Source organism: Chiloscyllium plagiosum, unplaced genomic scaffold (assembly GCF_037043375.1).
Source record: "Chiloscyllium plagiosum isolate Xiang-an unplaced genomic scaffold, Cpla_swu_hap1 HiC_scaffold_38, whole genome shotgun sequence".
Taxonomy (NCBI): domain Eukaryota; kingdom Metazoa; phylum Chordata; class Chondrichthyes; order Orectolobiformes; family Hemiscylliidae; genus Chiloscyllium; species Chiloscyllium plagiosum.
The window spans coordinates 28381612-28394564 of NW_028270176.1; the positions used below are offsets into that span (position 1 = coordinate 28381612).

Below are 12953 nucleotides of genomic sequence, written 5' to 3' on the forward strand. Positions count from 1 at the left end.
CATTATGGGACAAAAGAGCTTGGCCAATCCACCCTAACCTACACATCCCTGGGTACTATGGGACAATTTAGCTTGGCCAATCCACCCTAACCTACACATCCCAGGACACTATGGGACAATTTAGCATGGCTAATCCATCCTAACCTACACATCCCTGGGCATTATGGGACAATTTAGCATGGCCAATCTACCATTACTTGCACATCCCTGGGCATAATGTGACAATTTAGCATGGCCAAACCACCCTCACCTACACATCCCTGGGCACTATGGGTCAATTTAGCACGGCCAAACCACCCTAACCTACACATCCCTGGGCACTATGGGACAATTTAGCACGGCCAAACCACCCTAACCTACACATCCCTGGGCACTATGGGACAATTTAGCATGGCCAATCCACTCTAACCTGCACATCCCTGGGCACTAAGGGACAATTTAGCATGGCCAAACCACACTAACCTACACATCCCAGGACACTATGGGACAATTTAGCATGACCAATCCACCATAACCTGCACGTCTCTGGGAACTATGGGGCAATTTAGCATGGCCAATCCACCCTAAACTACACATTCCAGGACACGATGGGACAATTTAGCATGGCCAATCCACCCTAAACTACACATCCCAGGACACTATGGGACAATTTAGCATGGCCAATCCACCTTAACCTACACATCCCTGGGCACTATGGGACAATTTAGCATGGCCAATCCACACTAACCTATACATCCCAGGACACTATGGGACAATTTAACATGGCCAATCAACCCTAAACTACACATTCCAGGACACTATGGGACAATTTAGCATGGCCAATCCACCCTAACCTACACATCCCAGGACACTATGGGACAATTTAGCATGGCCAATCCACCTTAACCTACACATCCCTGGACACTATGGGACAATTTAGCATGGCCAATCCACCCTAAACTACACATTCCAGGACACTATGGGACAATTTAGCATGGCCAATCCACTCTAACCTACACATCCCAGGACACTATGGGACAATTTAGCATGGCCAATCCACCCTAACCTACACATCCCTGGGCACTATGGGACAATTTAGCATGGCCAATCCACCCTAACCTGCACATCCCTGGGCACGATGGGATTATTTAGCATGGCCAATCCATCCAAATCTAAACATCCCCGGGCTCTATGGGACAATTTAGCATGGCCAATCCACTCTAACCTGCACATCCCAGACACTATGGGGCAATGTAGCGTGGCCAATCCACCCTAACCTACACATCCCAGACACTATGGGACAATTTAGCATGGCCCATCCACCCTAACCTACATATCCCCAGGCTCTATGGGGCAATTTAGCATGGCCAATCCACCAAAAACAAACATCCCTGGGCACTATGGGACAATTTAGCATGGCCAATCCACCCTAACCTGCACATCCCTGGGCACTCTGGGACAATTTAGCATGGCCAATCCATCATAACCTACACATCCCCGGGCTCTATGTGGCAATTTAGCATGGCCAATCCGCCCTAACCAAACATCCCTGGCCACTATGGGACAATTTAGCATGGCGAATCCACGCTAACCTGCATATCCCAGGGCACTATGGGACAATTTAGTATGGCCAATCCACCCTAACCTACACATCCCTGGGCACGATGGGTCAATTTAGCATGGCCAATCAACCCTAACCTGCACATCCCCAGGTACTGTGGGACAATTTCTCATGGCCAATCCACCCTAATGTGCACATACCGGAACATTATGGGACAATTTAGCGTGGCCAATCCACCCGAACCTGCACATCCTTGGGCACTATGGGACAATTTAGCATGGCCAATCCACCCTAAACAGCACATTCCTGGGCACTATCTGACAATTTAGCTTGGCCAATCCACCCTCACCTGCACATCACTGCGCACTATGGGACAATTTAGCATGTCCAATCCATCCGAACCTAAACATCCCCAGGCTCTATGGGACAATTTAGCATGGCCAATCCACCCTAATCTGCACATCTCTGGGCACTATGGGACAATTTAGCATGGCCAATCCACCCTAACCTGCACATCCCTGGGCACTATGGGACAATTTAGCATGGCCAATCCACCCCATCCTGCACATCCCTGGGCACTATGGGACAATTTAGCATGGCCATTCCACCCTAAAATACACATCCCAGGACACTATGGGATAATTTAGCATGGCCAATCCGCCCTAACCAAACATCCCTGGCCACTCTGGGACAATTTAGCATGGCCAATCCATCCGAACCTAAACATCCCAGGGCTCTATGGGGCAATTTAGCATGGCCAATCCAACCTAACCTATACATCCCTGGGCACGATTGGATAATTTAGCATGGCCAATACAACCTAACCTACACATTCCTGGGCAGTATGGGAGAATTTAGCATGGCCAATCCACCCTAACCTGCACATCCCTGGGCACTATGGGACAATTTAGCATGGCCAATCCACCCTAACCTACACATCCCTCGGCACTTTGGAACATTTTCCCATGGCCATACCACCCTAACCTGCACATCCCCAGGCACTATGGGACAATTTCCCATGGCCAATCTACCCTAACATGCACATCCCTGAACACAATGGGACAATTTAGCATGGCCAATCCACCCCAACATTCACATACCGGGACACTATGGGACAATTTGGCATGGCCAATCCACCCTAACATGCACATCCCGGAACACAATGGGACAATGTAGCATGGCCAATCCAACTTGACCTGCAAATCCCTAGGCACTGTCGGACAATTTAGCGTGGCCAATCCACCCTAATCTGCACATCCCTGGACACTATGGGACAATTTAGCATGGCCAATCCACCCTAACCTACACATCCCGGGACACTATGGGACAATTTTGCATGGGCCAATCCACCCTTACCTACACATCCCAGGACACTATGGGACAATTTAGCATGGCCAATCCACTCTAACCTACACATCCCAGGACACTATGGGACAATTTAGCATGGCCAATCCACCCTAACCTACACATCCCAGGACACTGTGGGACAATTTAGCATGGCCAATCCACTCTAACCTGCACATCCCAGGACACTATGGGTAATTTAGCATCGCCAATCCACCCGAACCTGCACGTCCCTGGGCATTATGGGGCAATGTAGCATGGCCAATCCACCCTAACATACACATCCCAGGACACTATGGGACAATTTAGCATGGCCAATCCACTCGAACCTGCACATTCCTGGGCACTATGGAACAATTTAGCATGGCCAATCCACCCTTACCTACACATCCCAGGACACTATGGGACAATTTAGCATGGCCAATCCACCCTAACCAAACATCCCTGGCCACTATGGGACAATTTAGCATGGCCAATCCACCCTAACCTTCACATCCCAGGACACAATGGGACAATTTAGCATGGCCAATCCGCCCTAACCAAACATCCCTGGCCACTCTGGGACAATTTAGCATGGACAATCCACCCTAACCTGCACATCCCTGGGCACTATGGGACAATTTAGCATGGCAAATCCACCCTCACCTGCACATCCCTGGCACTATGGGACAATTTAGCACGGCCAATCCAAATCTAACCTGCACATCCCTGGACACTATGGGACAATTTAGCATGGCCAATCCACCCTAACCTACACATCCCTGGCCACTCTGGGACAATTTAGCATGGCCAATCCACCCTAACCTGCACATCCCTGGGCTCTATGGGACAATTTAGCATGGCCAATCCACCCTAACCTGCACATCCCTGGGCATTATGGGACAATTTAGCATGGCCAATCCACCCTAAACTGCACATTCCTGGGCACTATCTGACAATTTAGCTTGGCCAATCCACCCTCACCTGCACATCACTGCGCACTATGGGACAATTTAGCATGTCCAATCCATCCGAACCTAAACATCCCCAGGCTCTATGGGACAATTTAGCATGGCCAATCCACCCTAATCTGCACATCCCTGGGCACTATGGGACAATTTAGCATGGCCAATCCACCCTAACCTGCACATCCCTGGGCACTATGGGACAATTTAGCATGGCCAATCCACCCTAACCTGCACATCCCTGGGCACTATGGGACAATTTAGCATGGACAATCCATCCGAACCTAAACATCCCCGGGCTCTATGGGGCAATTTAGCATAGCCAATCCCGCCTAACCTACACATCCCAGGACACTATGGGTAATTTAGCATCGCCAATCCACCCGAACCTGCACGTCCCTGGGCATTATGGGACAATGTAGCATGGCCAATCCACCCTAACCTACACATCCCAGGACACTATGGGACAATTTAGCATGGCCAATCCACCCTAACCTGCACATCCCTGGGCACTATATGACAATTTAGCATGGCCAATCCACTCTAACCTGCACATTCCTGGGCACTATGGAACAATTTAGCATGGCCAATCCACCCTAACCTGCACATCCCTGGGCACTATGGGACAATTTAGCATGGCCAACCCACCCTAACCTACACATCCCTGGGCACTATGGGACAATTTAGCATGGCCAATCCACCCTAACCTACACATCCCTCGGCACTTTGGAACATTTTCCCATGGCCATACCACCCTAACCTGCACATCCCCAGGCACTATGGGACAATTTCCCATGGCCAATCTCCCCTAACATGCACATCCCTGAACACAATGGGACAATTTAGCATGGCCAATCCACCCCAACATGCACATACCGGGACACTATGGGACAATTTGGCATGGCAAATCCACCCTAACATGCACATCCCGGAACACAATGGGACAATGTAGCATGGCCAATCCAACTTGACCTGCAAATCCCTAGGCACTATAGGACAATTTAGCGTAGCAAATCCACCCTAAACTACACATCCTGAACACTATGGGACAATTTAGCATGGCCAATCCACCCTAATCTGCACATCCCTGGACACTATGGGACAATTTAGCATGGCCAATCCACCCTAACCTACACATCCCGGGACACTATGGGACAATTTTGCATGGGCCAATCCACCCTTACCTACACATCCCAGGACACTATGGGACAATTTAGCATGGCCAATCCACCCTAACCAAACATCCCTGGCCACTATGGGACAATTTAGCATGGCCAATCCACCCTAACCTACACATCCCAGGACACTATGGGACAATTTAGCATGGCCAATCCACCCTAACCTACACATTCCTGGACACTATGGGACAATTTAGTATGGCCAATCCACCCTAACCAAATATCCCTGGCCACTATGGGACAATTTAGCATGGCGAATCCACCCTGACCTGCACATCACTGCGCACTATGGGACAATTTAGCATGGCCAATCCACCCTAACCTACACATCCTGAACACTATGGGACAATTTAGCATGGCCAATCCACTCAAACCTGCACATCGCTGGGCACTATGGGACAATTTAGCATGGCCAATCCAGCTTAACCTACACATCCCCGGACACTATGGGACAATTTATCATGGCCAATCCACCCCAACATGCACATCCCTGAGCACTATGGGGACAATTTAGCATGACCAATCAACCCGAACCTACACATACCTGGGCACCATGGAACAATTTAGCATGGCCAATCCACCCAAACCTGCACATCCCCGGGCTCTGTGGGGCAATTTAGCATGGCCAATCCACCCAAACCTGCACATCCCCGGGCTCTGTGGGGCAATTTAGCATGGCCAATCTACCCAAACCTGCACATCCCCGGGCTCTGTGGGGCAATTTAGCATGGCCAATCCACCGTAACCTACACATCCCAGGACACTATGGGACAATTTAGCATGGCCAATCCACCCTAACCTACACATCCCTGGACACTATTGGACAATTTAGTATGGCCAATCCACCCTAACCTCCACATCCCAGGACACTATGGGTAATTTAGCATCGCCAATCCACCCGAACCTGCACGTCCCTGGGCATTATGGGGCAATGTAGCATGGCCAATCCACCTAACCTACACATCCCAGGACACTATGGGACAATTTAACATGGCCAATCCACTCTAACCTGCACATTCCTGGGCACTATGGAACAATGTAGCATGGCCAATCCACCCTAACCTACACATCCCAGGACACTATGGGATAATTTAGCATGGCCAATCCACCCTAACCAAACATCCCTGGCCACTATGGGACAATTTAGCATAGCCAATCCACCCTAACCTACACATCCCAGGACACTATGGGACAATTTAGCATGGCCAATCCAACCTAACCAAACATCCCTGGCCACTCTGGGACAATTTAGCATGGACAATCCACCCTAACCTGCACAACCCTGGGCACTATGGGACAATTTAGCATGGCCAATCTACCCTAACCTACACATCCCAGGACACTATGGGACAATTTAGCATGGCAAATCCACCCTAACCTACACATCCCTGGACACTATGGGACGATTTAGTATGGCCAATCCACCCTAACCTACACAACCCTGGGCACTATGGGACAATTTAGCATGGCCAATCCACCCTAACCTACACATCCCAGGACATTATGGGACAATTTAGCATGGCCAATCCCCCCTAACCTACACATCCCAGGACATTATGGGACAATTTAGCATGGCCAATCCACCCTAATCTACACATCCCAGGACATTATGGGACAATTTAGCATGGCCAATCCCCCTAACCTACACATCCCAGGACACTATGGGTAATTTAGCATCGCCAATCCACCCGAACCTGCACGTCCCTGGGCATTATGGGGCAATGTAGCATGGCCAATCCACCCTAACCTACACATCCCAGGACACTATGGGACAATTTAGCATGGCCAATCCACTCTAACCTGCACATTCCTGGGCACTATGGAACAATTTAGCATGGCCAATCCACCCTTACCTACACATCCCAGGACACTATGGGACAATTTAGCATGGCCAATCCACCCTAACCAAACATCCCTGGCCACTATGGGACAATTTAGCATGGCCAATCCACCCTAACCTACACATCCCAGGACACTATGGGACAATTTAGCATGGCCAATCCGCCCTAACCAAACATCCCTGGCCACTCTGGGACAATTTAGCATGGACAATCCACCCTAACCTGCACATGCCTGGGCACTATGGGACAATTTAGCATGGCAAATCCACCCTCACCTGCACATCCCTGGCACTATGGGACAATTTAGCACGGCCAATCCAAATCTAACCTGCACATCCCTGGACACTATGGGACAATTTAGCATGGCCAATCCACCCTAACCTACACATCCCTGGCCACTCTGGGACAATTTAGCATGGCCAATCCACCCTAACCTGCACATCCCTGGGCTCTATGGGACAATTTAGCATGGCCAATCCACCCTAACCTGCACATCCCCGGGCTCTGTGGGGCAATTTAGCATGGCCAATCTACCCTAACCTACACATCCCAGGACACTATGGGACAATTTAGCACGGCCAATCCAAATCTAACCTGCACATCCCTGGACACTATGGGACAATTTAGCATGGCCAATCCACCCTAACCTACACATCCCTGGCCACTCTGGGACAATTTAGCATGGCCAATCCACCCTAACCTGCACATCCCTGGGCTCTATGGGACAATTTAGCATGGCCAATCCACCCTAACCTGCACATCCCTGGGCATTATGGGACAATTTAGCATGGCCAATCCACCCTAAACTGCACATTCCTGGGCACTATCTGACAATTTAGCTTGGCCAATCCACCCTCACCTGCACATCACTGCGCACTATGGGACAATTTAGCATGTCCAATCCATCCGAACCTAAACATCCCCAGGCTCTATGGGACAATTTAGCATGGCCAATCCACCCTAATCTGCACATCCCTGGGCACTATGGGACAATTTAGCATGGCCAATCCACCCTAACCTGCACATCCCTGGGCACTATGGGACAATTTAGCATGGCCAATCCACCCTAACCTGCACATCCCTGGGCACTATGGGACAATTTAGCATGGACAATCCATCCGAACCTAAACATCCCCGGGCTCTATGGGGCAATTTAGCATAGCCAATCCCGCCTAACCTACACATCCCAGGACACTATGGGTAATTTAGCATCGCCAATCCACCCGAACCTGCACGTCCCTGGGCATTATGGGACAATGTAGCATGGCCAATCCACCCTAACCTACACATCCCAGGACACTATGGGACAATTTAGCATGGCCAATCCACCCTAACCTGCACATCCCTGGGCACTATATGACAATTTAGCATGGCCAATCCACTCTAACCTGCACATTCCTGGGCACTATGGAACAATTTAGCATGGCCAATCCACCCTAACCTGCACATCCCTGGGCACTATGGGACAATTTAGCATGGCCAACCCACCCTAACCTACACATCCCTGGGCACTATGGGACAATTTAGCATGGCCAATCCACCCTAACCTACACATCCCTCGGCACTTTGGAACATTTTCCCATGGCCATACCACCCTAACCTGCACATCCCCAGGCACTATGGGACAATTTCCCATGGCCAATCTCCCCTAACATGCACATCCCTGAACACAATGGGACAATTTAGCATGGCCAATCCACCCCAACATGCACATACCGGGACACTATGGGACAATTTGGCATGGCAAATCCACCCTAACATGCACATCCCGGAACACAATGGGACAATGTAGCATGGCCAATCCAACTTGACCTGCAAATCCCTAGGCACTATAGGACAATTTAGCGTAGCAAATCCACCCTAAACTACACATCCTGAACACTATGGGACAATTTAGCATGGCCAATCCACCCTAATCTGCACATCCCTGGACACTATGGGACAATTTAGCATGGCCAATCCACCCTAACCTACACATCCCGGGACACTATGGGACAATTTTGCATGGGCCAATCCACCCTTACCTACACATCCCAGGACACTATGGGACAATTTAGCATGGCCAATCCACCCTAACCAAACATCCCTGGCCACTATGGGACAATTTAGCATGGCCAATCCACCCTAACCTACACATCCCAGGACACTATGGGACAATTTAGCATGGCCAATCCACCCTAACCTACACATTCCTGGACACTATGGGACAATTTAGTATGGCCAATCCACCCTAACCAAATATCCCTGGCCACTATGGGACAATTTAGCATGGCGAATCCACCCTGACCTGCACATCACTGCGCACTATGGGACAATTTAGCATGGCCAATCCACCCTAACCTACACATCCTGAACACTATGGGACAATTTAGCATGGCCAATCCACTCAAACCTGCACATCGCTGGGCACTATGGGACAATTTAGCATGGCCAATCCAGCTTAACCTACACATCCCCGGACACTATGGGACAATTTATCATGGCCAATCCACCCCAACATGCACATCCCTGAGCACTATGGGGACAATTTAGCATGACCAATCAACCCGAACCTACACATACCTGGGCACCATGGAACAATTTAGCATGGCCAATCCACCCAAACCTGCACATCCCCGGGCTCTGTGGGGCAATTTAGCATGGCCAATCCACCCAAACCTGCACATCCCCGGGCTCTGTGGGGCAATTTAGCATGGCCAATCTACCCAAACCTGCACATCCCCGGGCTCTGTGGGGCAATTTAGCATGGCCAATCCACCGTAACCTACACATCCCAGGACACTATGGGACAATTTAGCATGGCCAATCCACCCTAACCTACACATCCCTGGACACTATTGGACAATTTAGTATGGCCAATCCACCCTAACCTCCACATCCCAGGACACTATGGGTAATTTAGCATCGCCAATCCACCCGAACCTGCACGTCCCTGGGCATTATGGGGCAATGTAGCATGGCCAATCCACCTAACCTACACATCCCAGGACACTATGGGACAATTTAACATGGCCAATCCACTCTAACCTGCACATTCCTGGGCACTATGGAACAATGTAGCATGGCCAATCCACCCTAACCTACACATCCCAGGACACTATGGGATAATTTAGCATGGCCAATCCACCCTAACCAAACATCCCTGGCCACTATGGGACAATTTAGCATAGCCAATCCACCCTAACCTACACATCCCAGGACACTATGGGACAATTTAGCATGGCCAATCCAACCTAACCAAACATCCCTGGCCACTCTGGGACAATTTAGCATGGACAATCCACCCTAACCTGCACAACCCTGGGCACTATGGGACAATTTAGCATGGCCAATCTACCCTAACCTACACATCCCAGGACACTATGGGACAATTTAGCATGGCAAATCCACCCTAACCTACACATCCCTGGACACTATGGGACGATTTAGTATGGCCAATCCACCCTAACCTACACAACCCTGGGCACTATGGGACAATTTAGCATGGCCAATCCACCCTAACCTACACATCCCAGGACATTATGGGACAATTTAGCATGGCCAATCCCCCCTAACCTACACATCCCAGGACATTATGGGACAATTTAGCATGGCCAATCCACCCTAATCTACACATCCCAGGACATTATGGGACAATTTAGCATGGCCAATCCCCCTAACCTACACATCCCAGGACACTATGGGTAATTTAGCATCGCCAATCCACCCGAACCTGCACGTCCCTGGGCATTATGGGGCAATGTAGCATGGCCAATCCACCCTAACCTACACATCCCAGGACACTATGGGACAATTTAGCATGGCCAATCCACTCTAACCTGCACATTCCTGGGCACTATGGAACAATTTAGCATGGCCAATCCACCCTTACCTACACATCCCAGGACACTATGGGACAATTTAGCATGGCCAATCCACCCTAACCAAACATCCCTGGCCACTATGGGACAATTTAGCATGGCCAATCCACCCTAACCTACACATCCCAGGACACTATGGGACAATTTAGCATGGCCAATCCGCCCTAACCAAACATCCCTGGCCACTCTGGGACAATTTAGCATGGACAATCCACCCTAACCTGCACATGCCTGGGCACTATGGGACAATTTAGCATGGCAAATCCACCCTCACCTGCACATCCCTGGCACTATGGGACAATTTAGCACGGCCAATCCAAATCTAACCTGCACATCCCTGGACACTATGGGACAATTTAGCATGGCCAATCCACCCTAACCTACACATCCCTGGCCACTCTGGGACAATTTAGCATGGCCAATCCACCCTAACCTGCACATCCCTGGGCTCTATGGGACAATTTAGCATGGCCAATCCACCCTAACCTGCACATCCCCGGGCTCTGTGGGGCAATTTAGCATGGCCAATCTACCCTAACCTACACATCCCAGGACACTATGGGACAATTTAGCATGGCCAATCCACCCTTACCTACACATCCCAGGACACTATGGGACAATTTAGCATGGCCAATCCACCCTAACCTACACATCCCGGGACACTATGGGACAATTTAGCATGGCCAATCCACCCTAACCTACACATCCCAGGACACTATGGGACAATTTAGCATGTCCAATCCACCCTAACCTACACATTCCTGGGCACTATGGAACAATTTAGCAAGGCCAATCCACCCTAACCTGCACATCCCTGGGCACTATGGGACAATTTAGCATGGCCAATCCACCCTAACCTGCACATCCCTGGGCACTATGGGACAATTTAGCATGGCCAATCCACTCTAACCTACACATCCCAGGACACTATGGGACAATTTAGCATGGCCAATCCACCCTAACCTACACATCCCTGGACACTATGGAACAATTTAGCATGGCCAATCCACCCTAACCTACACATCCCAGGACACTATGGGACAATTTAGCATGGCCAATCCACCCTTACCTACACATCCCAGGACACTATGGGACAATTTAGCATGGCCAATCCACCCTAACCAAACATCCCTGGCCACTATGGGACAATTTAGCATGGCCAATCCACCCTAACCTACACATCCCAGGACACTATGGGACAATTTAGCATGGCCAATCCGCCCTAACCAAACATCCCTGGCCACTCTGGGACAATTTAGCATGGACAATCCACCCTAACCTGCACATGCCTGGGCACTATGGGACAATTTAGCATGGCAAATCCACCCTCACCTGCACATCCCTGGCACTATGGGACAATTTAGCACGGCCAATCCAAATCTAACCTGCACATCCCTGGACACTATGGGACAATTTAGCATGGCCAATCCACCCTAACCTACACATCCCTGGCCACTCTGGGACAATTTAGCATGGCCAATCCACCCTAACCTGCACATCCCTGGGCTCTATGGGACAATTTAGCATGGCCAATCCACCCTAACCTGCACATCCCCAGGCTCTGTGGGGCAATTTAGCATGGCCAATCTACCCTAACCTACACATCCCAGGACACTATGGGACAATTTAGCATGGCCAATCCACCCTTACCTACACATCCCAGGACACTATGGGACAATTTAGCATGGCCAATCCACCCTAACCAAACATCCCTGGCCACTATGGGACAATTTAGCATGGCCAATCCACCCTAACCTACACATCCCAGGACACTATGGGACAATTTAGCATGGCCAATCCGCCCTAACCTACACATCCCTGGACATTATGGGACAATTTAGCATGGCCAATCCGCCCTAATCTACACATCCCTGGACACTATGGGACAATTTAGTATGGCCAATCCATTCTAACCTACACAGTCCAGGACACTATGGGACAATTTAGCATAGCCAATCCCGACTAACCTACACATCCCAGGACACTATGGGTAATTTAGCATCGCCAATCCACCCGAACCTGCACGTCCCTGGGCATTATGGGACAATGTAGCATGGCCAATCCACCCTAACCTACACATCCCAGGACACTATGGGACAATTTAGCATGTCCAATCCACCCTAACCTACACATTCCTGGGCACTATGGAACAATTTAGCATGGCCAATCCACCCTAACCTGCACATCCCTGGGCACTATGGGACAATTTAGCATGGCCAATCCACCCTAACCTGCACATCCCTGGG

The 12953-nt window shown here is 50.0% G+C and overlaps 1 long non-coding RNA gene across 1 annotated transcript in view; it reads right to left on the reverse strand.

Annotated features, from left to right (window-relative positions):
* LOC148139355 (uncharacterized) overlaps positions 1-12953 on the reverse strand; it is a 146585-nt gene that overhangs the window by 127062 nt on the left and 6570 nt on the right. The gene's annotated exons all lie outside the window — the stretch shown is intronic.